This window comes from Notothenia rossii, assembly GCF_949606895.1.
Source record: "Notothenia rossii genome assembly, chromosome: 8".
NCBI classification, from domain to species: domain Eukaryota; kingdom Metazoa; phylum Chordata; class Actinopteri; order Perciformes; family Nototheniidae; genus Notothenia; species Notothenia rossii.
Genome location: NC_136906.1, coordinates 39,013,617 through 39,038,642, shown reverse-complemented (window position 1 = coordinate 39,038,642; position 25,026 = coordinate 39,013,617). Strand labels below are relative to the sequence as shown.

Genomic DNA, 25,026 nt, shown 5'->3' with positions numbered 1-25,026 from the left:
CATAACTTAGATTTCACCGTTCAAGGACAGCACTTATTTACGGAGCCCCTAAAGGGACATGGAAAATAAAAATAAAAAAACAGAGAGAGAAAAAAAAAAGTCAGGATAACAGGATTGTATCTCGTGCGCACGAGATACTTTCTCGTGAGCACAGGAGACAACCATTTCATTGCAGACTGTTATGTTTACGTGGGGAAATGACAGTGCATACATTATTTGAGATATGTTTCGTACTCAGACTTCACTTTAAGGACATTTCGGCTAGGGGTGTGTGGTCACTCCAGGAGGCAGCGGGACGTGTAACTCAGAGAATAGCAGCACCAGCGCTCAAAGAGCTTTTACGCACCGCCTACACTGTGTTTACCTTCATGGAACAGGTATAAAGAGTGACCACAGGCTGTTACGTCATAACCACACACACACACACACACACACACACACACACACACACACACACACACACACACACACACACACACACACACACACACACACACACACACACACACACACACACACACACACACACACACACACACACACACACACAGATTACTCCCTCTTTTATTAGTTTTATGAAGGAGATGTCCGGTCACCAGGGCGCATGATGGGCGGACTGGGACTAAAAATCATTCCGGGAATCTCACCCAGCCCTGGAAATATATCTCAAATAATGTATGCACTGTCATTTCCCCACGTAAACATAGCCTAACAGTCTGCAGTGAAAGGGTTGTCTCCTGTGTGTTCCACTTCCTCGTGGTGCATTGGTAACTAAAGTTACTGATAAGTCACATGTTTCCTGCCTGGCCTTGCCCGTGTATCATTACCCTCTCTCGGCTGGGCCCTATGCACAGCGCCCAGACAAGAGTGCAGCAAGTGCAGCAGAAGCCAACTGTTGCTATCTTTAAACTATGCCGCCGAAACATAATTTCAGCCAATCAGCGTCGTCAAATCTGATGGTCACAGGGCGCCTACATCAGCGCCCGGTGCAGTCTGTGAGTTGTTTGGACTCGTATCCAAGGAGACAAAACAGGAAGCTGTCATACACTCTGGAAGCTAACATTAGCAGCTAATATGAAAACTCAGTTTTTGACATAAAAATGGAATTATGGATTATCAATACTTTATTCAAAGTGACAGACACATTGATCAGAATAACAGCAAAAGGTGAGCATATCTGTGTTTTGCTACCTAAAGCTACGTCATGTGATGTCTGTATTTGCTTCTCCTGTCGCGAGTTCTGATCGCTCAGTGATGATACAGTGATTTCTAGAATCTGTGGAATCTCAGCTTGTTAGCTAAGCTTGTTTGTGCATATCCGATAAGTATATAGATTGATTTATACTAGGGCTGTCAAGTTAACGCGTTAATAACGCGCTAACGCAAAAAAAAATTCACGCACTAATTATTTTAACGCGATTAACGCACGTGTATTTTTTTTCCTCGGCCGCCCCGTAGTTTCAGAGCGCATCGAGTTTAAAATACCATCTACAAGCTGATGCTGAGAGCCCCGCTCCTGCTGCCCGCTTGTGGCAGACCACACTTCCACGCTCACCGGCAGGCACCAACTGGCCATCGGGAGGACCGGGAGGGTGTGTGTATGTGTGACCCAAGCGAGAGAGAGAGAGACCTTACGCATACCTGCCAACCCTACCGATTTGAGCGGTAGTCTACCGCTTTTGACATGTTTCTACCGCCTACCGACTTAGCTGACTTTCCCTACCGATTTTCAATCTTCCCAAACTATAACAAATAAAAATGACACTCCATAGACACTGGACTCGACTTTTGGCGGACACCGTTTGCAGCGTGTCTGTGATCCCATCATATAAACAGTCCTCTGTGTTTCTGAAAGAGAAACAACGTGCATACCGGGGGTAACGCTGCCTTTCCTCTGCACCCCCAGCTGATGGGTAATCACTCCCAAATGAGTTTAAGGGAACAGAGACGAGGCATTTGAGTCCTGCAGGGTTGCCCCGTTAATATCAGTGTCTCGAAAACACATGTTGGCGACTGAAAGACATCCAGTGTTTGGTCTTTTCCTGAAGCATCCTACACCTACAGTGTCTCAACTGAAAGAGTACCACAAACACACAAACATTATAATAACATTTTGAGATTTGGGGATATATATCTCCCATTCTTTCACTTTTTCTGACATTTTCAACACCAAACATGTCGTTAATGTCTCTGTTTAGTGAACTACAGAAATCTGAAAGCCTGTACATTATTTATATCACACTTTATCAGTAGAAAAATGCAGGAAATGACTTTTTGAATGCAGTATTTTCTGATTTATGGCGCAACACAAAGATATTTTGCTCTGTGCAAACCTTTGACTCTAATATGTCAACAGCATGAAACAAGAATATGAACCTGGCTTTATCCAATGTTCACACAAGAGTTCTACATCCTGACACATCCTTCATCTACACTGTCTCAACTGAAAGAGGACCAGAAACACATTAAAAATATAATAAAATGTGGAGACTTTGGGATATTTATCTCCCATTCTTTTACTTTTCGGGCATTTTACAGACAAACATCTCGTTGATGTCACTGTTTACCAAACTACCACTTTTTCTGAAAAATGCATACAATTATGTAATATATGTTAAATACATGGTTTATACATGTAATTCATGAGGTTCCATTTCTTCTGATTACCTAGTTTGGGCGTGCACATTTGCTGCGCGCAAACCTACCTCTTTTGGATTTGGAAAGGTTGGCATGTATGCTTACGTATATTGTTGTTGTTAGCATCTGGTGCTAGCTAGCTGCGCTAACGGATATAAGGAGCTGTTTAAATGAAAACAGAGGAGCGACATTTCGCCGACAACTGCGCCGAGCACTTGACTTTATGCAGGTAGCCAGACAGTGGGACATTGTACGAAAAGTCAGCACACTCAGCACGGATAGTGCGCGCAACATGATTGCAGCGTCCAAGCAGCTCCTGTTCGAGCATATGCCTTGAGTTACACATTGCTCCAACGATCCATCACAGTGTCTCTCCACACACACACACACACACACACACACACACACACACACACACACACACACACACACACACACACACACACACACACACACACACACACACACACACACACACACACACACACACACACACACACACACACACACACACACACACCATGTGTATTGTATTATTGTATGAGAGAGGTTCCAGGTTGAATTGAGGCGAATAATTGTAATTTTCAGAGGTTGTTGTGTTTAATATTCATGAGAATATTTTTTCATTGTTCAAATGATAATAAACATTTGCATAAAGCATATTTGTCCACTCATATGTTGATAAGAGTATTAAAAACTTGAAAAGTATTCCTCTTAGGTACATTTATAACAGATCAAAAATGTGCGATTAATTTGCGATTAATCGCGATTAACTATGGACAATCATGCGATTAATCGCGATTAAATATTTTAAACGACTGACAGCCCTAATTTATACCTAGAGTGCGTTAGCAATTTTTTGCTCAGGGCTCATTTAGACGCTTCTTGTGAGACTTGTGTTTTGTTTCGGTAAAGATGGTTCGTATCATCAGTTAGCTGAGTTTCTTCCCGTTAAATGAATAGGACACATGAATAGTTTATTACATTTTAAGAAGCCCTGAGACACAGTTTCGTGAGAAAAAAAAAGGGGAAAAAAAGCCCCTTAACAGGTTAAATGGGAATTAAATCATTTTAAGTAATTTTGAGTTTTCCCAAAGCCCCGGTGTTCTGCAGTTTGTGTGGGCCTACTGTACTGAACACAGTTTATACTGTTGAAACTATGTCTAGGACAAGGTGTTTGGAAGTTTTGCAAGATTCATAGCTAACCACACTGAAGATTATGGAGGTATTGATCAGTCTTCTCATATTTTTAAGCCTCAATTTGTCCTTCCCCCCCCCCTCTAACATCACCAGAAGTCATAATTTAAGGGGTCTTTTCTAAAAACAAATTAGCGGGGGAGCATCCCCCCGGACCCCCCTAGTATTGTTTGGTCACTATTTCCAAAGCCCCACCTAAAATATTTTTCCACCAGCCGCCACTGTATACCAGCCTACATAAATATTATTACTGCTAAATACTGCAAAGACAAAACTTTACTTTGACAGTGTATATATATAGCAGATTTTGTCCTTTTACAGTAACAAGTAATATACTGTAGGCCAGGGGTACTCAAATACAAATCTTAAAAGGTCCAAAAATTTTTTTTTAATAAGACAAAGGTCCGTTTATTACGGTCATTCAAACTTTTAAACAATTGCAACAAGATTATTAACACGAGGTTGCAAAAACTAAAATAATCTGTATGCAGCAGTTTTCATTGTTATTGTGTCTGTGCTTGATCCCTCAGAGTGGCAGAGCAGCACAGTTATGAATAAAGGCAGCTGCACCCTCTTTCATTCAGCATTCCCATTATTGCTTTATAAATGTCTTGCCCCCTTGTGTGTCCACTGAGGTTCGTCAGGCCCAACACATCTTCAACAAACTCCCCCTTTGTCTCATCATAAAAACTCACAAACACCAGCAACTGAGCATTGTCAGTGATGTCAGTGGACTCATCCACAGCTAAGGAAATGCACTGTGCATTTTGTATTCCATCACAAAGCTGATTAATCAAATCACCAGCCAGTATGTTCTTCTGGTTGCTGTGGAATCTGAGAGGGGCATTTGCTGGATTTTACCTGTTATTTCCTCTTTTTGTTTGCCTTCAAACATGGTCTCCATCACTTCAGTCATGCATTATTTTATACTTCAGTTATTATCCAGTGGAAAGTCCTTACCTACTGGCCTAGTTCAATCAAAGTGGTTACTTTTCTTTGGCTGGGCAGTGTAGTTTTACACACCTTCTTATTTTACTTTCTCAGGACTTAAAACAGTTTTTTGGGGGCAGACCCCCACAAAAAAAATATATATTTACACACGTAAGGTCATCATCTTAACAGTGTTGTATGCCCATCTGTGAGCAGAGCATCAAGTTGACATGTCTATTACAGCTGAATGCGGTGATTACCATTTTGTTCAGCAAAACGCCTCACAAAATTAGTAAGATCCAAAGCTTTAGTGCGTTTTGATTCAATGCTGAGTACAGCCAAACTTGACAGTCTCTTCTCTGTCATTGTAGACCGCAAATATCTCATTCCTTCAGTACTTGGGTCTGAATGCTTCTCGTTTTGCGCCGTACCGTTCAAATGAAATCGCCGCCAATCATATTTCAACGCTCGCGCCATGGCCGGGGGAAGGGGTTACAAGACGTGCGTCTTGTGCTGCCGTCACTTGCACTCGGACATTAGAGACGTTCTCTCATAAATCGCCGACTTTTCTTTCAAAACAAAGCTGCCAACTGGGGTGGAAGCTGGGGTGGAAAGGCCTATTTTTAGGTTGGCAGTTTCCACCCCATGCCACCCCGGGGTCCCTGGTAGTTGAAACTAAGCTACTAGCTACAGTACAGATGAAACTAGATGAGCTATTAACTCTCGCTCTGACTTTTTTTTTTTTAAACACACATTTTTCCCACCCGCATTCCGCGAAGACCCGCCATACTGTGCCTCGCAGACTGAGTATTGTTTTAGTTCGCCTTCGATAGATTGTATTGAGTGTATAACTGTATTATATTTTGATGCAAAGTCTTCCTTCAGGTCTTTCTTTAAATTGTTGATTGCACTCAGAATTTCACCTGAGGGTTTATCCTGCGACAGGTCTTCTCCCTCCTCGTGTTCGATGTCGGGAGTAAGGCCAGGTTGAGACAGCGGTGGCCAATCTTCTTCGGATGAAGTTTCCAAAACGTTGTCCTTTCTAGTTGTTTTCTTGCGTGGAGGCATTAGTAATAATTAAAATAGTTAATTTACAATATTAGGGCAGAGCGACGGCTGAACTACTACTGATCAACTCTGAAATAAACTAACCTTAACCTTAACGGTGTGTACATCCAACCCCCCAGTGTTGTTGGATAGAGTAAGCTTGGTGGAAGTTTCAACAGCATTGCTTTGACTAACATTTAGTATCTGACATCTTGCTCGCTGTGTCAGTTTCCACAGGAATACAAAAATATTGGTGTCCAACTGTTTCCTCCTAAATGAACAATACATATATATTCTCACTGTGATGAAGTACAGCTTCAGGTCTCGTCGGAAGTATCAATCAACTAAAAGGTGCTAATCTTGGAATCTATCATTAAAATCTCATAGAATAAACTAAACCATGCAAGAGATGTAGAATACAAACAATTGTTTATTTTATACTTCTTGTCAGTTAATAGGGTATGCTATATGTAGACTGTATTAACTGCTTTACCTTGCCATACAACGTCCCTTTTTTAGAAGGGGCACTGAAGACACTATATCCATATTCTCTCTTTAAAGCCTCAAGCAATGCAAACAGTTTTAATTGTACCTTATGGAACACAGAGGTTAACTGGCAGCTGCCTCAATCTCTCACTTTATTTTAAGTTTTTGGGTTGATTTGGTGAAATAAGAAGTCCCCCACATCACATAATAACTAAATAAAGAAAAAGAGAAGCATTCCCAGTGTTCTGCAAGGTAAAATGATTGTTTTCTCCCAATAGAGGATGGTGGCTTTGGCTCCACTCTCTGGTGTTGAGGTGAAAATATTCTAAATATAGGATAGCAACTGTGACACACTATAGGTAATATTCTGACTGTAGATAAGTATCTCATTCAACCCCACTTCAAAACATCCAAACTATCCCTTTGAGCCATGCTTATTGTAAAACGTTCCCTAAAATAAAACATTACATTATAGAGTATCAACTTCTCCACTGCATACAGTACATCACTACAGAGCACACTACATGTAAAGATGTTAATAGAAAAAATCGAATGGGAGGGATGAAACCCTCTTAAATGGTCACACATGCAGAGCACACAGCACACACAGTGACATTTGTTCTCTGCTTTTAACCCATCCTAGTACCAGGAGTCTAGTACAAGGAGCAGTGGGCAGCTATTGTACAGCGCCCGGGGAGCAATGGGAGTGGGGGTGTCCGGTGCCTTGCTCAAGGGCACCACGGCAGGGCAGGAGGTGAACTGGGACCTCTCCAAGTAGCAGTCCACACTCCATATTTAGGTCTGGTCGATGAATTGAACCGGCGACCCTACGGCTCACAGTCCAAGCCCCTACTGACTGAGCCACTGCCGGACATGATTATGAAGTGCATCATTACTGAAAGCTGGTCACTCACATGGGAGTATTTCCAGTGGTGGACAATCTCCTCCATGTTGTGGAAAGGGTTGAAAAGGAAGTGATCTCGCCATTCATTCCAGTTAATAGTCATGGTGCCGTCCCTGTCCATACTGTGTGGGAGAGACAGAGTAAGACCGGAGAGTTAGAACTCATACAGGGCCATCAGCAGAACACTCACAAAATCATTATTCTGCTTCTCAAACAGAAACATGCAACCGCTCAGATTACAAGGTACTAGATACTATTATTTTCCTCATTCCCACTGCTATCATTTCATTTGCAATATAAACCCGACTTGTCAGTTTGAACCCTCACATGTGTTTTTATTTTTAGGTCAAACAGATGTCAACCCTGCACAGCCCACACACACACAAACACACACACACACACACACACACACACACACACACACACACACACACACACACACACACACACACACACACACACACACACACACACACACACACACACACACACACTTCTCTGTCTTTCTGCTGCGCAGGTACACCTGGTCCGCCCCTGGCTCCGCGTCCCCCAGGTGTCCTAATGACATTCAGCTGGGGACTTAAAAAGGAGAAGCTGGAGGAGAAGAGGTCTCTAGCGGGACGAACAACCCGGAAGTGGAAGTGAAGTCGGAGACGCGTGACAGAAAGCTCAGAGAGAATCGGAAAACTCGGATACATACAGAAACGGTAGCATTGGACTGTTATTTTTTGGCGGATTTGCATAAACTGTACATTGAGTGTTTCATCATGTCAACCAGCTCAGATGGTAGCCAAAGAGACGATATGGAATGGATGATATCCAAAGCTGCAAGGAAGAAAAGATCTTTGAAAGAAAGAGATAGTTCAGAAAGAGCTAGAAGGTGGTCGGATTGGTCGGGTGAAGCCGACAAGGCTAATCAAAGCAAAAAATCAAAAATCAGTCAAAGTGTCAGCCAAGCAATGTTGGATAAAGAACTAGAACACAAGTGGAAAGTTGTAATAGAATTCAATCAGGATGGTGGGCATTACCACCCGATTAAACTTACCAAAGCAATTGAAAAAGAGATTGGAAAAATTTAATTTGCTAAATTCATGAACAACAAGCGGGTTTTGATACATGCCAATAACAAACAGCAGCAGGAAAAGATTCTGGGAATGAACTCACTGAATGGGGAGAAAATGAAGGTGCATGTCCCAGGAGCAATGGCAAAACTGAGAGGAGTAATTTCAGGAGTACCATTGGACATGTCAGTGGAAGATATTAAAAGTGAATTAAAAGGAGGTAAAGTAGTGGAAGTCACAAGGCTTAAAAGCAAACGGGATGGCACATTCAAAGAAACATTATCAGTTCTCATTCAGTTTGAGAGAACATTACCTAAGGCAGTACAAATGGGATATTTGAACTTCACTGTTAGGGAGTACATTCCCAAACCTCTCAGGTGTTACGCATGTCAACGAATGGGGCACACAGCGCAGCAGTGTAAAGGGCAGCTAAGGTGTGCGAGATGCGGAGGAAAACATGAGTATGGAAAATGTGAAAAGGATGCAAAGGTTAAATGTTGTAACTGCGGAGGAGATCACAGTGCTGCGTTTGGAGGATGTGAAGTGCAGAGAGAGAGCAGAGAGGTGCAGAGGGTTAAGATTACAAACAAAGTTTTATACGCAGAAGCAATAAAGAAAGTAAGGGGAACAATAACAATCAATAAGACCCCTAGTGTAATGGAGCAGAGCATTACAATACAAAATGGCAGGAACACACCAAAAAGTAATCTTCAAATCCAACCCCACAGCGCCACCAAGAGTAAAGAGGATGATGATGTTCTAGGAGTGAAAAAGGTGAATTTTGTGGTATTCATATGCCATACTGTAAATGTTGCATTACAGTTAAAAAAGAAAAGTGATAGAATCAAAGCCATTGTGGAGGCAGCTGGAAAATTCCTAGACATGAAAGATATTGAAGCAGATTAGATACATGCAATGTTAGCTATAAATGGAGCTTGGGAAAATGAAAATCAGGATGAGGGTTAGATCCTTAATCATGGTTCTGCACATACTACAGTGGAACGCAAGAAGCCTCATAGCTAATGGTCAAGAATTCAAGAAATATATATATGAGCTAGAGGTGGTCCCTGAGGTAATATGTGTGCAAGAAACCTGGTTACGACCTCAATTAGACTTTGTCATTCCAGGATTTAGCTGTATAAGGCATGATAGAGCTAATAGTCAAAATGGTGGAGGGTGTGCCACGTTTCTCAAAGATGGTGTGGTATATAGGGAGGTGCAATCTCCTGATGATATAGAGTGTATTATAGTGGACATTTGCAACCCTAGGAAACAAGATAACATTAGGATAATCAATTTATACAACCCATGTAAAAATCTAACCACTGATATATTTAAAGAAATAGCAGGTAATAAACATAGGAAGGAAGTTTGGTGTGGTGATTTCAATGCACACAACAGTCTATGGGGCAGCAACCATACAGATAGTAACGGAAATATAGTGGAAGAAATGCTGGAGGAAAGAACACTAGTATGCCTTAATGATGGACATGGCACAAGAGTAGATGTACACAGGGGGAAAGTCTCATGCCTGGATCTGACATTAGTGTCAAACTGTTTGGTTCATACATGCGAATGGTTTGTTTTGAATAGCTCCACTGTAGGAAGTGACCATTATCCAGTGCTTACTAAAATGAATACTAATGTATATATGCAGGAAGGAGGTGTAATAACCAGGTGCTGCTTTGCTAAAGCTGATTGGGGGAAATTTAGGATATGGTGTGAGGAGTCGGTACACCTGCTAACATCAGAGGGAAGCATAGAGGTCATTACAAGCCAAATAACGCAGCATATACTGAATGCAGCAGAGAACAGTATACCCAAAACAACAATCAAGGGTAGGAAGAAAGTGGTGATATATTTACATGCTTAGACACATGCATACAATCGGCTCTGTACGCAGATGATGGGGCTATTTGGATGAGGGGAAGAAATGCCCCATACGTAATGGAGAATATAGCTAGAGCGATTACAAAAGTGGAGAGGTGGTCATATAACTGGGGATTCAAAATGTCAGAAAGCAAGTCATGCTACATGGTATTTACAAACAAACGCAAGATTGATGGCCAACAGCTAACACTATATGAGCGTCCAATGACAAAGGTGAATGAGTTCAAATACCTAGGACTGTGGTTTGATAGCAAATACACATGGAAAATGCATATTAATCAAGTGGAAACAAAATGCAAAAAAGTATTACATTTATTGCGAGCTGTAGCTGGATGCAACTGGGGCGCAGATAAACAAGCATTAATAGACATTTACAGATCAATTATGAGGTCCACAATAGACTACGGTTGTATAGTGTATGGAGCAGCAGCAAAAACATCGCTTTTACAAATTGATAGAATACAATATAAAGCATTGCGGCTGTGTATTGGAGCAATAAAGTCATCCCCTATTAATGCAGTTCTGATAGAAGCAGGAGAGACACCGCTGGAGATCAGAAGAGAGAAACTTGCTCTGTCACACTGGGTCAGACTACAAGGTAGTGGAGAAGAAAATATTTCAAACAGAATATTAAAGGATTGCTGGGAATATGCAAAATTCCAGGGACGTGGGTTTGGCTGGACGAGTAAGGAAAGAACGAGGGCATATGGAGTGGAGAATATCCCATTTGCCAAAGCAACTCCATTTAGCAGTGTTCCCCCATGGCTGTTCCCAGAAGCTAACATAGATATGAATATCATAGAAAGGAAAAAAGAGTGGCAAATAAATGAAGTGGGAATTAAAACAAGTATGTATCTGAACGAAAAGTACTACAATTACCTACAAATGTATACAGATGGCTCTAAGAACAAGGAAGAGCGTGTTGGAGTTGGCATATACATCCCAGACTTTAAAATATCTATTTTAAAAAGAACATCTGATCAATTATCAGTGTATACAGCAGAAATGCTTGCTGTAATAATAGGATTGCAGTGGGTTGAAGAGGTCAGACCAGATAGGGTGGTTATATGTACAGATTCATTGTCCATATTACAAAGCATACAATCAACAACAACTACTAGAGAAGACATTCTCATAGAACTGAATAGCCTGTTAAAACTGCACAGAAGCGGCATAGATCTGCAGTTCTGCTGGGTGCCTGCACATGAGGGGGTGAAAGGGAACGAGTGTGCTGATAGATTAGCAAAAACTGCACTACAAAAGCAAATAACACTACCAGTTCAACTTGGTAAAGGAGAAGGAAAAGCAGTCATTAAGAAGAAAGGGATGGAGATCTGGCAGAAAAGGTGGGAGAAAGACCAGAAAGGCAAGGACTATCACAAAGTACAAAATACAATTACAATTAATATTCATAAAGAAAGAAACAGAAGGGAGGAAATCATGATGGCTAGACTCTGAATACATCACACGACTTTGAATAGTACGCTGTATATCATGGGGAAAAGTGACAGTAACAAGTGTGGGAACTGTGCAGTAAAAGAAGATGTAGAACATATATTGTTAAATTGTTACATCTATAAAGCGGAAAGAGAACAATTAAAGGCTAAAGTCTTAGAGGCAGAGAGGGAGTGGAGTGTGGTTGGTGTTTTGGGAACAAAAGGAGAGGGAGTAAAAGCTACCAGAAAGGCACTGTTTACATTTTTGAGTGAAACTGGGGTAGGAAAAATAATTTAACATTAGGTCAGGAAAGAACATAGATTTGTTTTGTTTTATTTATTTAATGGTTTTATTAATTATTTTTTATTTTATTTTGATTAGAACATAGGTTAATGAGTTGGAATGATGTGATGATGCATACTCATGTACAGTAGGTGGCGGTATGCACCTTTTAAGTTGTTTGCAATCCGCCAAAAGCAAGAGAAGAAGAAGAAGAAGAAGAAGAGGTCTCTTCCCTATCCAGATGCCGGAAGACTGTCCGTGGACTACCTCACTCTGCTGTTTAGGACCTGAAGATCCTCTGTGTTACTTGTGTGTCTTATGTACTCTGGAGGACCAGGTAGTGTAGGTTGTCGTGGCTTTATTTTCTCCCGCAGGGATTGGTTAGACCTCTGTGTAGCGGAGGGAAGCTCTGGGTCCTACTAGTGATGGCGAAATGAAGCTTTGAATGAAGCGTCGAACCACTTGGACAATTGTGTCGGAAATAGGTTCATTTCTCGAAGCTTCAGTTACAGCGACCTCTCCTGGCGAAGCGCAAGGCTGTAGTGGGTTTAACGTATCTCTGCCTTGAAAATTATTCGATGCACGCAGCACAATGAATATCATGTTCTATTTGCAATTAAAGATTGATAATTGTGTGTATTGGGTTATTGAGAAGAGACTAGAGAGTGCTAGAAATGTTTTTGGGTGGAGAGGGCCTTTTATCAGTCATTAAAGTATTAAAGTTGAAAAGCAATGATTAAAAGTTTAACTCTTCTGGGCTTTGAACCAGCTGCGCGGAGGACATCGCTGCATCCTGGTCGCCTGCCCTATCCATTGGACTATCTATTCCTTACACCAGGGGTGCCCACACTTTTTGGGCTGGTGAGCTACTTTTGAAATGACCAGCTAACCGAGGTCTACCAACCAAAAATAAAAACCCAAATTGCAAGGGTTGCTGAATAACACGTTTTATTTTTACATGGGATAACTACAATAGGGCTGCAACAAACGACTAATTTGATTATCGATTAATCTATAGATTAATGAAACGATTAATCGACTATTCGGACTACTACTGTGTGCCTTGCACAATTTCTCAAACGCTCTTATTTAGCCATCAACTTTTAGATTTAGTTTGAGGTTGTTTTAGGCATGTGGAAACTAACAATGAAGACAATAAAGATGAATACTTGATTCAAAAATACATATATTATTAAATTAACTTAACAAATTGTGAACAAAATTAACATTGCTTTTTATTTGAATTAAATAAATAATATTTCACATCAAAAGAAACAATGTTTTAACAAATCGTATTAAATAATGTGATGACAGAACTGTAAACAGAATAGCTGAAACTTTAACAAAATAAATAACTCAGTTACCTCTAATCATTAACCCATGTTTGTATCATGTAGTCAACTCCGTGTGTTGCTGCTAGCATACATAACACCTGACGTGGAAACGTTACTCGTGGATGGGGCTACAGAGCTACTCGAAAGACAGTCGAACCCGGTGCATTCCTCCGTCTGAATGTGGAGCACTTTTGCTAAATGTTTAGACAAATTGCTCGTGTTACCGCCCTTACATGCTAAACTCTTTTGGTGACGAGCATTGTCCACCTCAAGACGGGTAACATGTAACCACACCTTGGAGCGCTTCTCTCCACCATCTCCTCCGTGTGTTGCTGCATGTAGCAGCTGCGTGTGTGTAAACTGCCCCGCCCCCTTGCAAACAGACGGGGGAGAGAGAGATCTCTTCTGGATTGGAAAGGTCGAAAATACACCGACCATAGACGCATTTGTTTGTCTTTTTGCATGTTAGAAACGAGTTGGCGACACTAAGACTAAGAGATAATGTTTGTGTAGCAATAATACATGACCTTTCTCTTTCTCAACTCGCTACTCGGAGGGAAGTCGCTGTCATATGCCTTGTGAACACTCCGATAATGCCTCTCCACGTTACCTTTCTTTGGCAGAGCGACGCTTGCTTTACAAATAAGGCAAATAACCTTTGAATGTGACATCACAAACAAAGATTCTCCCTCCCATTCTGTGTGGAAGTGGTATGTCTTTAGCTTTTTGCTCGTTCCCGCACTCATTTTGTTGTTTGTCTCTCCCGGCACTTGACTGATTTTGTATCGCTTTGCATTCTGTGTTAACAGACTGGAAAGCAATAGGTCGCTTTTTCTGTCAATCAAGTCAACTCCTGAATTAAGTGGCAGGGAGGCCAAAGGAGGAGGGATCAAAACCTGTTTTGTCTATTTTAACGGAGCTGGATTTTTTTAAATGTATGAATGACTCGCGATCTACCAGCATTGCCCCCGCGGTCGACCGGTCGACCGCGGTCGACGTACTGGGCACCTCTGCCTTAGACCATTGAAGTGTTTTTATATTACTGATTTTCTTTTTGTTCACAACTTCTCCACATTTCGAAGTGTTTCACGAGCCAGAACGACCTATTTTTCTTCCTGGCTTGCTCTATAATTATCCAATTCAAATGCAATGCCAACAACAACAATTCAACAGCAACAACGCAAACTACGACAACAACCCACACATTGCTTAGAGCGGTTATATAGTGTTGAAGCGCTCCAATTTGAAACTGTTTCAACCTGTCACCTGTCAGAATCGAGACGAGGCAGTGCATTGAATCGCGAGATTGGACCGCGAACGAGTCAAGTGATTCATTCAGGAAATGAAGCAATTGCTGTTTCGACCGTCACATGTCACGTGATTTGAAGCAGTCGAACCACTTGGACAATTGTGTCGGAAATAGGTATAAATAGCCCATTTCCGCCACTTGAAAAAAGTCATAATTATGAGATAAAAAAGTCGAAATTATGAGATAAAAAGTCGAAATAATTAGATAAAAAGTCGAAATAATGAGATAAAAAGTCGAAATAATGAGATAAAAAGTCATAATTATGAGATAAAAAGTCGAAATAATGAGATAAAAAGTCGAAATTATGAGATAAAAAGTCGAAATTATGAGATAAAAAAGTCGAAATTATGAGATAAAAAGTGACTTTTGTAAATGTTAGATGTTACATATAGCCTATATTGCAGCTAAACTACAACAATGCAGTTCATAGCTTTGACTTTACCTGAACTATAACATATATGCCTATAGTTTTGTGGTAACGTTCATGTCACTAATGACAATAGTGTAGGCATACTGCTGCTGTGAGTTGCTAGCCTAACTCTAACCCGTAAATGCTATCTCAGCTACGGTACACCATTAATTATAGTAGCCTACATGTAACGCAGTGGTTAAAAAGTAATGCGTTAATTGAACATTGCACTGTCGTTCTTTATCGCTTTTCAGTTTGCTATTCTGGGGGAAATACTAATGCCATAGTGATCATTCAGTACATGGCCAAACCGAAGTAGTACAGTCAGATAGCATGGATAGCATTCATTATGCATGTGTTGAACTTTCCTCTCGGCTCCCAGACCGTAGTCGAGGAAACAGGGGATTACTCTGTGGTCTCCCAGGGCCGAAGCAACAAGCTTCAGGTTCAATAATATCGAAATGACTGGAGAGAGGCGAGCTGTTCTTTGGAGGCCGTTGCATTTATTTAGTTCTTCTTGTTACACAAAATACTTCACAGACCTATATTTTCCGCTGCTTCGTTTTACTTCCAGAAACATAAAAACGCTCGCTCACTCTCGTACATACTTGTCAACCCTCCCGATTTTCGCGGGAGACTCCCGATTTCATTGCCCTCTCCCGCTCTCCCGGTTTCCTCCCGGGGTCATATTTCTCCCGCATTTCTCCCGATTTCTGACAAAATCAGATTTACTCAGGAATATTTCCACTCGGACTTTAATACAGCTACACCATTGTTTGGTTTCCATGGTAACACGTCTCTTTAGTAGCGCGCGCAACTCAAAGTCTGAGAGGGTGCGGCAGATTGTCACAGAAAACAGAACAAGAATCGACAACTACTCTACTCTCTGCTCACTCCTTTACTGTAAAATACAGGTCCAGCCCACACATATGCTCCATCCAGGATGGTGCTACAGGCTGCAAGGCAGTGCACTTACAACTACAATAAGCATGTTAATGTTAATCTAACAGCTCCGGCGATCCACTAGCACCCCCCGCCCCCCATTTTGCATTTTGAAAGACTCCCGATTTCTGAGCTCTCAAGGTTGGCAAGTATGCTCTCGCACCATGCACACACACACACACACACACACACACACACACACACACACACACACACACACACACACACACACACACACACACACACACACACACACACACACACACACACACACGCACACACACACACACACACACACACACACACACACACACACACACACACACACACACACACACACACACGCACACACGCCACACCCCTCTCTCTCTCTCTCTCTCTCTCTCTCTCTTATATAGCGATCTCACTCTGCATGACCCTAATATCATAACACATGGATATCTCGGCTACTTGGCAAATCTAGAACTTAGTCAGGCTCTTGATAATGCGGGCAGGAGTGTGTTAGCAATATACGAGTTAGAGTAAGAGGAGAGAGTGAGGAAGTGTGGAAGAGAGAGTAAGCAAGAGAGGAGATGAGGAATAGGAAGAGAGGAGGAGAAGGAGGCAGAGGAGTAGGAGAGGAGGGACCAATTAGAACAAATGTTGAATTTTTCCTTATATTAAATATAGTCTTAATCACAACTAAAGTATAGCTTATAGGTAACTTATTTTCATGAAAGAGGGAAAAGCCTAATGGGAATGTTATAACAAGTCTGAAAATAGTCAACTATTGGTTTACATGCAACACAACATTTGCTGTTGAGATGTATCAACGTACAATGAAAGTTGTTGCCATGCAAGTGATAGCTAATTGTTTCATAAAATATTAATACAAGCCGGGTCAACCCTTTTTTACAAATCAGTTTTTGCTACACAGCTATGAAAAAAAGCAGAGCATTAAGTAAATAAACACGCTCATGGCATATGTAACAACTTTCCCTTCTTAATAAAAATTGCATTTTAAAAACATGAATTGAAGTTCCATTGGCTTCTTTAATTTGTTGAACATCCAGCCAAAAAGGTTATCGTCAACTAGTCACTGCAGGTGCTTTTTCATTCAGCGATGTCATAAGCTGCCTCACAATAAAATCAAAAGAAGTGAATATTTCCCCTTAACCACTTTAAAGATTGGATTTGTCATATCAGAGGCCAATTTACGAAAATCTGATAACCAAGAGTCCTATTTTAACTATTACAAGATCAAAAATCTAATAAAATGAAATAATGCTCCCCTTCCTCCTTAGTTGGAGAATTTGGAGTAAAGTTTATAGTCTTATTTAAACATGACATTTAAAGGTAGGGTAGATAAGTTTGAGAAACCGGCTCGAGATACGCTTTTTGTTATATTCCATGGAATGCTCTTAACATCCCGATAGCAATGAATACATTTAATGCTTTGACAATAAATCAATACAAAAAATGTCGTCTGTGGAAGCCGTAGTACTGTAAAAAGCACAACCAATCATCTGAGCCGGCCCGGCAAAAGTAACTGGATGGCCCACCTGCCTGTCAGCCTTCCATCTGTGCACAAACTTATCTCGTGCCCTCATTGGTCATGTGCGCGTTTGTGTGTTGGTGGAGGTGCTCTGTAAGGAAGTGGCAGATTTTCTCCGGTTGTGTATTTTCAAATTCTAGTGATCTCTAGCTGGTTTCTCCAACTTACACAACCTACCTGTGAAGATGCTTGAATACCAAAACGACAAACAAAAACGATTTTGTAAAAATCAACTTTAAAAATCAAATGTATTTAAGGTTACATTTAAGCTTTCATTTCATTCAACACAGGTGGAGAGGTTTTTTCAACTGTCACAAGATGGACGAGCTATCTGACTATTTAAGGTCACGACATGTGCCTGACGAAGACATACAGCGAATGGAACAGGAGAAGGTAGTTTATACTGTATATATTTTGTTTTTATATTTCTGAACATTTCTTGTTATTGTAGTAAAGTGTCTTTATTACATGTACAGCACTTTGGCTCAACCAAAAATCGTTTTTAAATTTGCTCTATAAATAAAACTTGATTTGATTTGATTTGATATAGGAAATATGTGACAATTCACAAATAAACATAAAAAAACCCAAAGTTTGGAAGAGCTTTGAAAATAATACCTGGAGCTGTGTATGCAGGTTTTTCATTGTTGTAATTTAATTCACTTGACCTAAGAATTCTTGATATATTTCTTCATTTTAGATGGATTCCAGTGTCATAACTCTCATGACAGATGACCAGCTGAGAGAGTATCTGCCATCCTATGGTGATCGACTGGCTGTTTTTGGATACTCTAGAAGGAAGGAAAAAGAACCCACGAGTCGCAAGTCAAAGCTCTTTGATCGACTTAGAGGAAAGCTCTCAAGAAACAAAGGTGATCATGTGTCTGAAACAGACCATCGAACCGCTCCAAAGAATGCTTAGAAGAATGCTCAGAAGAATGCTCAGAAGAATCAAAGAAAGATTGAAATTGGATGGGTGCATTTCAGAGAAGGGGAATTTGTGCAGGTACGCACCAAAAAGGGTGGAGGGACCAGAAAAGAGAGTGTCATGAAGGACAGTACAAAACAGAACCTAATTGAAAAGGCTGTGCAGTTGTTTTTTCCAGATGGAAAAAATGCAGAGGGGAGCCTTACTGATTTTGACATTGATTTAACGGACTTTCAGCTGCATTCATTAGAGGATAGTATCACAGTCAAGGAACTGTATGAAAAGACAAAATTACCTCTCTTACGTTTCTATTTAACAACCAAGAAGAGAGACATTGCCAGTGACATAAATCTGGTGGAAAACAATAGTGATGCAACTGCTCAAGAAGGTGAAAACACACATGCCAGACCTGATATCTATCACCTCTCTACAGACACATCTGCAACAGATCCGGTGGAGATAAGTAATTCAGATGTCATTTTTGTTGGAAGCAGCACAGTTTTTGCAAATGAAAACATTGATAGTGTTTCCCTTCTTTACACCACAGTCAACCCAACTGATGCATCCAGTTTGCAAGAACATGAAACACTGTTTCATGTCGGTGCTTTAGATGATAGTTGCATTGTAACTTTCCGCACAGACAGCATCTCTCTGATGGAGTACTCCAGTCTTGATGATACATTGCCTCTCTCTACGGAACTGTCTATTGAATCATCCATGCCTCCTTCAATGGATATGTTTCAGGAACAAGCCAATCAGAGAGAAAGAGTGAAGAAAATGATTGTTCTTCATCGTGGACAGATTCTCAGAGAACTTATTGTAGTGTTTTCTGAGGAAAATATCATGGAGAATGACTTTCACTTCCAAGTTATTCTTCCCGATGGAAAGCTTGAAAAAGCTGTGGATGATGGAGGTGTTATGAGGGATATACTGTCCGAATTTTGGAATGACTTTTATGAGCAGTGCACTATGGGAAATGGCTTCAAAGTGCCATACCTGCGTCATGATTTTGGTAAACAAGAATGGGAAAGTGTAGGCCGAATAATCACATTTGGCTGGCAAAAAGAGAAGTACCTTCCTGTTAAACTTTCACCTGTAATTCTGGAGCAAGCTCTTTTGGGCTTTGTTGAGAGTGATCTTGTGGACAGCTTTCTCAAGTATGTTTCAGAGTCTGAGCGGGTGATCTTTGAATCTTGTCGTTCAGATTTTGAAGGTGTGGACCAAGAAGAATTGTTGGAAATCATGGATATCCACAACTGCCGGCGGCTTCCAACAGCAGATAACTTTGAGCAAATCTTGAAGGAGATTGCTCACCAAAAACTGATTCAAGAGCCTGCTTTTGTGATTGAACAGTGGAACAACACACTTGCACCTCTTAGATCAGAGCTGAAAGGGATTGCAGCAGTCTATGAAGAGCTACAACCAACATCAAGAAAGATCATGAGATCAATGACTTACCCCAGTACACAGAATGCCCAGGAGAAACAAATGGTCAAGTATGTTAGTGCATATCTTAGAGAGTCAGACACCCAGCACCTCTCCCTTTTCCTCAGATTTTGCACAGGATCAGATTTGTTCACAGGAAAGAGCATCACTGTCAGCTTCACACAACTTCAGGGATTTCAAAGAAGACCTGTTGCTCATAAATGTGGCTGTTACTTGGAGTTGCCAGTCAGTTACGACCACTACCCAGATTTCCGACATGAAATGAACAAAGTCTTAGATAGCAACGTGTGGGTAATGGATATTGTCTAAGATACAAAGATTTCAGCTTACAGCAACTAGACTGCAATCAGAGGTTCACGTTTAGAATTTGTAGGTTTTCCAGATTATTGTGAAGGAAGTAATACAGCTTGTTTAACCTTACTGAGTGCCACCGCATCAACATCTTGTCAATATTTCTTTACTGCTTTTAGCAACTTTTGTTGAACATTGTTTTCAGTTTAAGAACATGTTTACGTTTCAATGCAGATAACTTTCTGTGAATACCTCAGTTAAGGAAGTAGTTTAAGATTGATGGTTTATATTGCTAGACTTCACTAATAACCTGAGTCTAAATCAGTTATTTCAGACAACAATGTATATCTTCCTTTGTTAAGCACTATTCTATTCAGGTGCTGTTCTTGTTATTTACCAAAAGACAGTTTGGCATTTAAACCACTCATAAACGTATCGATGGATTACAATTAAAGGCTGCTGATGCTGTAGCAAGTTAGATTAAAATGCAGTCAAAATGAAAACAGCAATTTTGGTTTCAGAGGTTTATTGAAGTCTGCCAGCTGATTGGTTGGATTCAGATAAATGGAAGGGGAGAAAGGAGCGAGGAGAGAGGAGTGTTTGAGGAAGTCACTCGCTCTGTCTCACTCTCTGCTGCCTGCTCTTCCCTGGCTTAGCACACCATTGTGAAAGCAGTGGGAGGATGGAGGGATGCAGAAGGAGAGAGGATGAAAAGGGAAACAGCTGCTGCCTTTAAACTGATGTTCTTCTTATGATACAGGACATGCTCAGTGACTCAGCCATCAAAGAGCTGCTTGGAAACAATTATATCCAGTCAAAATGAAAACAGCAATTTTGTATGCTACCTGTTTAAATAATTGAATAAATAATTATATTAATACATGTGTGTATTTTGCATTTGTATCCTGTTTTTACACATAGTCAATCAAAGGGCAACACATGACTTTGTTTGTGTGTACATACAAATATATGTACTGAGAATATTTGGTACATCTTTGACGTGTCTCAAACAGCTACAATTATATTTTCATTCATCACAGGTTCAAGTATATTATAATTCTGACAATTGCAATCAGTATTAGGGCTGTGCAATTTAATCGATCTTGCGATATATATCGATATTTTGTTTCCCGAGAAAGTATCGATATTTCAGCCGCGGGTATCGATACATTAACTCCCATTCAAATCCCCCGTGTTCCGCCTGGCACTCCGCTCGCTGCCCATTTCCCCCCCCCCCCCGTTCGCTTTGCTTGAAGAGCGATTACGTCAGCCAGCCGAGCCGCTAGTGTCGCTGTAGAGCAGGGGTGCCCACACTTTTTTGGCTGGTGAGCTACTTTTGAAATGACCAGCTAACCGAGGTCTACCAACCAAAAATAAAATCCCAAATTGCAAGGGTTGCTGAATAACACGTTTTATTTTTACATGGGATAACTACAATAGGGCTGCAACAAACGACTAATTTGATTATCGATTAATCTATAGATTAATGAAACGATTAATCGACTATTCGGACTACTACTGTGTGCCTTGCGCAATTTCTCAAACGCTCTTATTTAGCCATCAACTTTTAGATTTAGTTTGAGGTTGTTTTAGGCATGTGGAAACTAACAATGAAGACAATAAAGATGAATACTTGATTCAAAAATAAATATATTATTAAATTAACTTAACAAATTGTGAACAAAATTAACATTGCTTTTTATTTGAATTAAATAAATAATATTTCACATCAAAAGAAACAACAATGTTTTAACAAATCTTATTAAATAATCTGATGACAGAACTGGAAACAGAATAGCTTAAACTTTAACAAAATAAATAACTCAGTTACCTCTAATCATTAACCCATGTTTGTATAATGTAGTTAACTCCGTGTGTTGCTGCTAGCATACATAACACCTGACGTGGAAACGTTACTCGTGGATGGGGCTACAGAGCTATTAGAAAGACAGTCGAACCCGGTGCATTCCTCCGTCTGAATGTGGTGCACTTTTGCTAAATGTTTAGACAAATTGCTCGTGTTACCGCCCTTATATGCTAAACACTTTTGGTGACGAGCATTGTCCACCTCAAGACGGGTAACATGTAACCACACCTTGGAGCGCTTCTCTCCACCATCTCCTCCGTGTGTTGCTGCATGTAGCAGATGCGTGTGTGTAAACTGCCCCGCCCCCTTGCAAACAGACGGGGGAGAGAGATCTCTTCTGGATTGGAAAGATAGAAAATACACCGACCATAGACGCATTTGTTTGTCTTTTTGCATGTTAGAAACGAGTTGGCGACACTAAGACTAAGATATAATGTTTGTGTAGCAATAATACATGACCTTTCTCTTTCTCAACTCGCTACTCGGAGGGAAGTCGCTGTCATATGCCTTGTGAACACTCCGATAATGCCTCTCCACGTTACCTTTCTTTGGCAGAGCGACGCTTGCTTTACAAATAAGGCAAATAACCTTGAATGTGACATCACAAAAAAAGATTCTCCCTCCCATTCTGTGTGGAAGTGGTATGTCTTTAGCTTTTTGCTCGTTCCCGCACTCATTTTGTTGTTTGTCTCTCCCGGCACTTGACTGATTTTGTATCGCTTTGCATTATGGGTTAACAGACTGGAAAGCAATAGGTCGCTTTTTCTGTCAATCAAGTCAACTCCGGAATTAAGTGTCAGGGAGGCCAAGGGAGGAGGGATCAAAACCTGTTTTGTCTATTTTAACGGAGCTGGATTTTTTTAAATGTATGAATGACTCGCGATCTACCAGCATTGCCCGGTCGACCGCGGTCGACGTACTGGGCACCTCTGCTAGAGCATTTCTAGATACACAGACGCCGGTGTCTTCTTCTCGCAGTGAGTGCGAAGCGGTTCAGGAGAATGGCGGCAAACATTAACCACACTGGAGAGGGTCTTCTCTACCGCCGGAGATATCGGCCCAATCCCAAACCACTCCCTCGACGGAGTGAACTCCGTCTGTAGCCACACTCGCAGCTCAACGAGGCTCCCTCCTGTCAGATGGAGGGAGTAAATACAGCAGCAAGCTTTGGGACGGCCTCCCCTCTCTCCGGCAGAAACAGGAAATGCCGTAACTGTATGTAACAACGGTTTCAAATCAGCATCTCTTAGACAAAAAGTTTAAATTAATAACTCAAATAAAACTCCTAACATCTTTCATTGTGTTTCAAAGCTCTTTTAGTTTTAAACCTGATGTTTATAAGCTTCTTAGTTTTTGCAACGGTCTGTAAATATACACAACTTTATAATAAAATGCACACATTTACCTTTTTCTAGACTAAACACAGGTATGATCCTAAGTTAAAACATATGAGGTTATCATGAGGTTGTTAACATCGCAGTTTATCAGTGGATGTTTGCTGGAACTACTTGTTAACAGCTTGACAGCAGCGGACACACACAGCGCGACTCCGGTCAGGTAGAGACCGGTCTCAAGTCAGCACCGCTGCAGACTCGCTGTTTGAGGGCTTGATAGCCCACTCCCCCTCCACACCGCTCCACACTCGTAGGCGGACCCTCCGCGTGAACGCGCAAACGGAGGGGTAGGGTGTAGGGGGCGGTTTGGGAATGGGCCATCGTCACTGCTCAGAGAAGTGCACTTACTCACTTGGCTTAAATGTTACTCCTTTGGACTTGAATTATTGGCAGGTACATTTTACATTAAATGTTGTTCTTAGTGACTTGAATTATTGGCTACCTCATATTCTGTGTTAAGCTAAAAATGCTGTAAAAGAATCTGTTCAGAACAGGCCACCTGCTGCACCTTTTAATTCTCCATTGTCCATTGTGATACTGCACTTTATGTACTTACGTTTCAAAGGCTTGTAAGCTACAGTTGGCATTGTTTCAATAAATGAAACAAATTTTCTCACCATATCTTTTGAGTCATTTTGTCCGGCATTTGCAAGCTGTAGACTCTCTGTCTAGTCAGAGCCATATATTGTATAATTGATGCTTTCAGTTTTCAGTTGAATGAATTCAATCCAAGTCAATGGAACACTCACAAGATGTCACCAAAATCACAATGTCCCTTTAAAATCTTTCAGAAAATGATGTAAGTGTATCGAATTATATCGAATCGTATCGAATCGTATCGTTGGCTGAATATCGTGATATATATCGTATCGTGAGCTCAATATCGTGTATCGTATCGTATCGTGAGATTAGTGTATCGCTACAGCCCTAATCAGTATATATATTTCAATTTGTCCTGGGATGAAACAGGAAACACATTTCTGAAATATAAATTGTGACACTGCCCCAGGAAAGTTAATGATCCAGTTCATTGTTCATCAGTTGTCTGAGTGTGATATACAGGTTAACAGTTTCAAATACATCATTTGTTAATTTCAGATTATACTCTGACATTAGATCCACACAGATATGGAACACATCTTCATCACATGGGAAGTCCTTGAACACACACTCATCAAGGCAGACTTGAACTTTCTCCAGGTCCACGTGGTGCAAACAATCTCTGCCTCCATACAGGTGAGGGACTGCATGCAATATGGAGGGACGTCCATGGGGTGATCGTGAGTTATGGACTTGACGGACTCTGATTGTTCCAAGTCAATATAACCTCATTAAGTTCTTCCTAGGAGACAAATCATATTCAGTCAAATAGAAAGTAGAAAAATACTGGGCAGTGGTGATTACTGCCTTAGTCAAGTATAGTCCTGACCCATGGTTTGTTATATTTGTGAGATTTGTCTTCTAGTTTTACCATGGTAGGTTGGCACAATCATATTAATACCTGTAAAATGTAAATTGCAGCAGTGCAACTAATGTTATATCTTAACAGCTATACAAATGTGGTGGATAAACCCGAAAATAAAAATTCTTAAATACCTACTTATTTGACACAGCTACTCTGAATACCCACATATTTTTGTTAGCCAGAAACAATAACTTATTATTCACTCTATCCACGGAAAACAGGCAATTTCTATTTTA

At 40.8% G+C, this 25,026-nt stretch overlaps 1 pseudogene across 1 annotated transcript in view; it reads right to left on the bottom strand.

Annotated features, from left to right (window-relative positions):
* LOC307016191 (mitochondrial adenyl nucleotide antiporter SLC25A23-like) overlaps positions 1–25,026 on the bottom strand; it is a 124,679-nt pseudogene that overhangs the window by 6,743 nt on the left and 92,910 nt on the right. Inside the window, exon 4 of the transcript in view lies at positions 7,155–7,325. The product of the transcript in view is annotated as a mitochondrial adenyl nucleotide antiporter SLC25A23-like (transcript). The remainder of the gene's footprint in view (positions 1–7,154; positions 7,326–25,026) is intronic.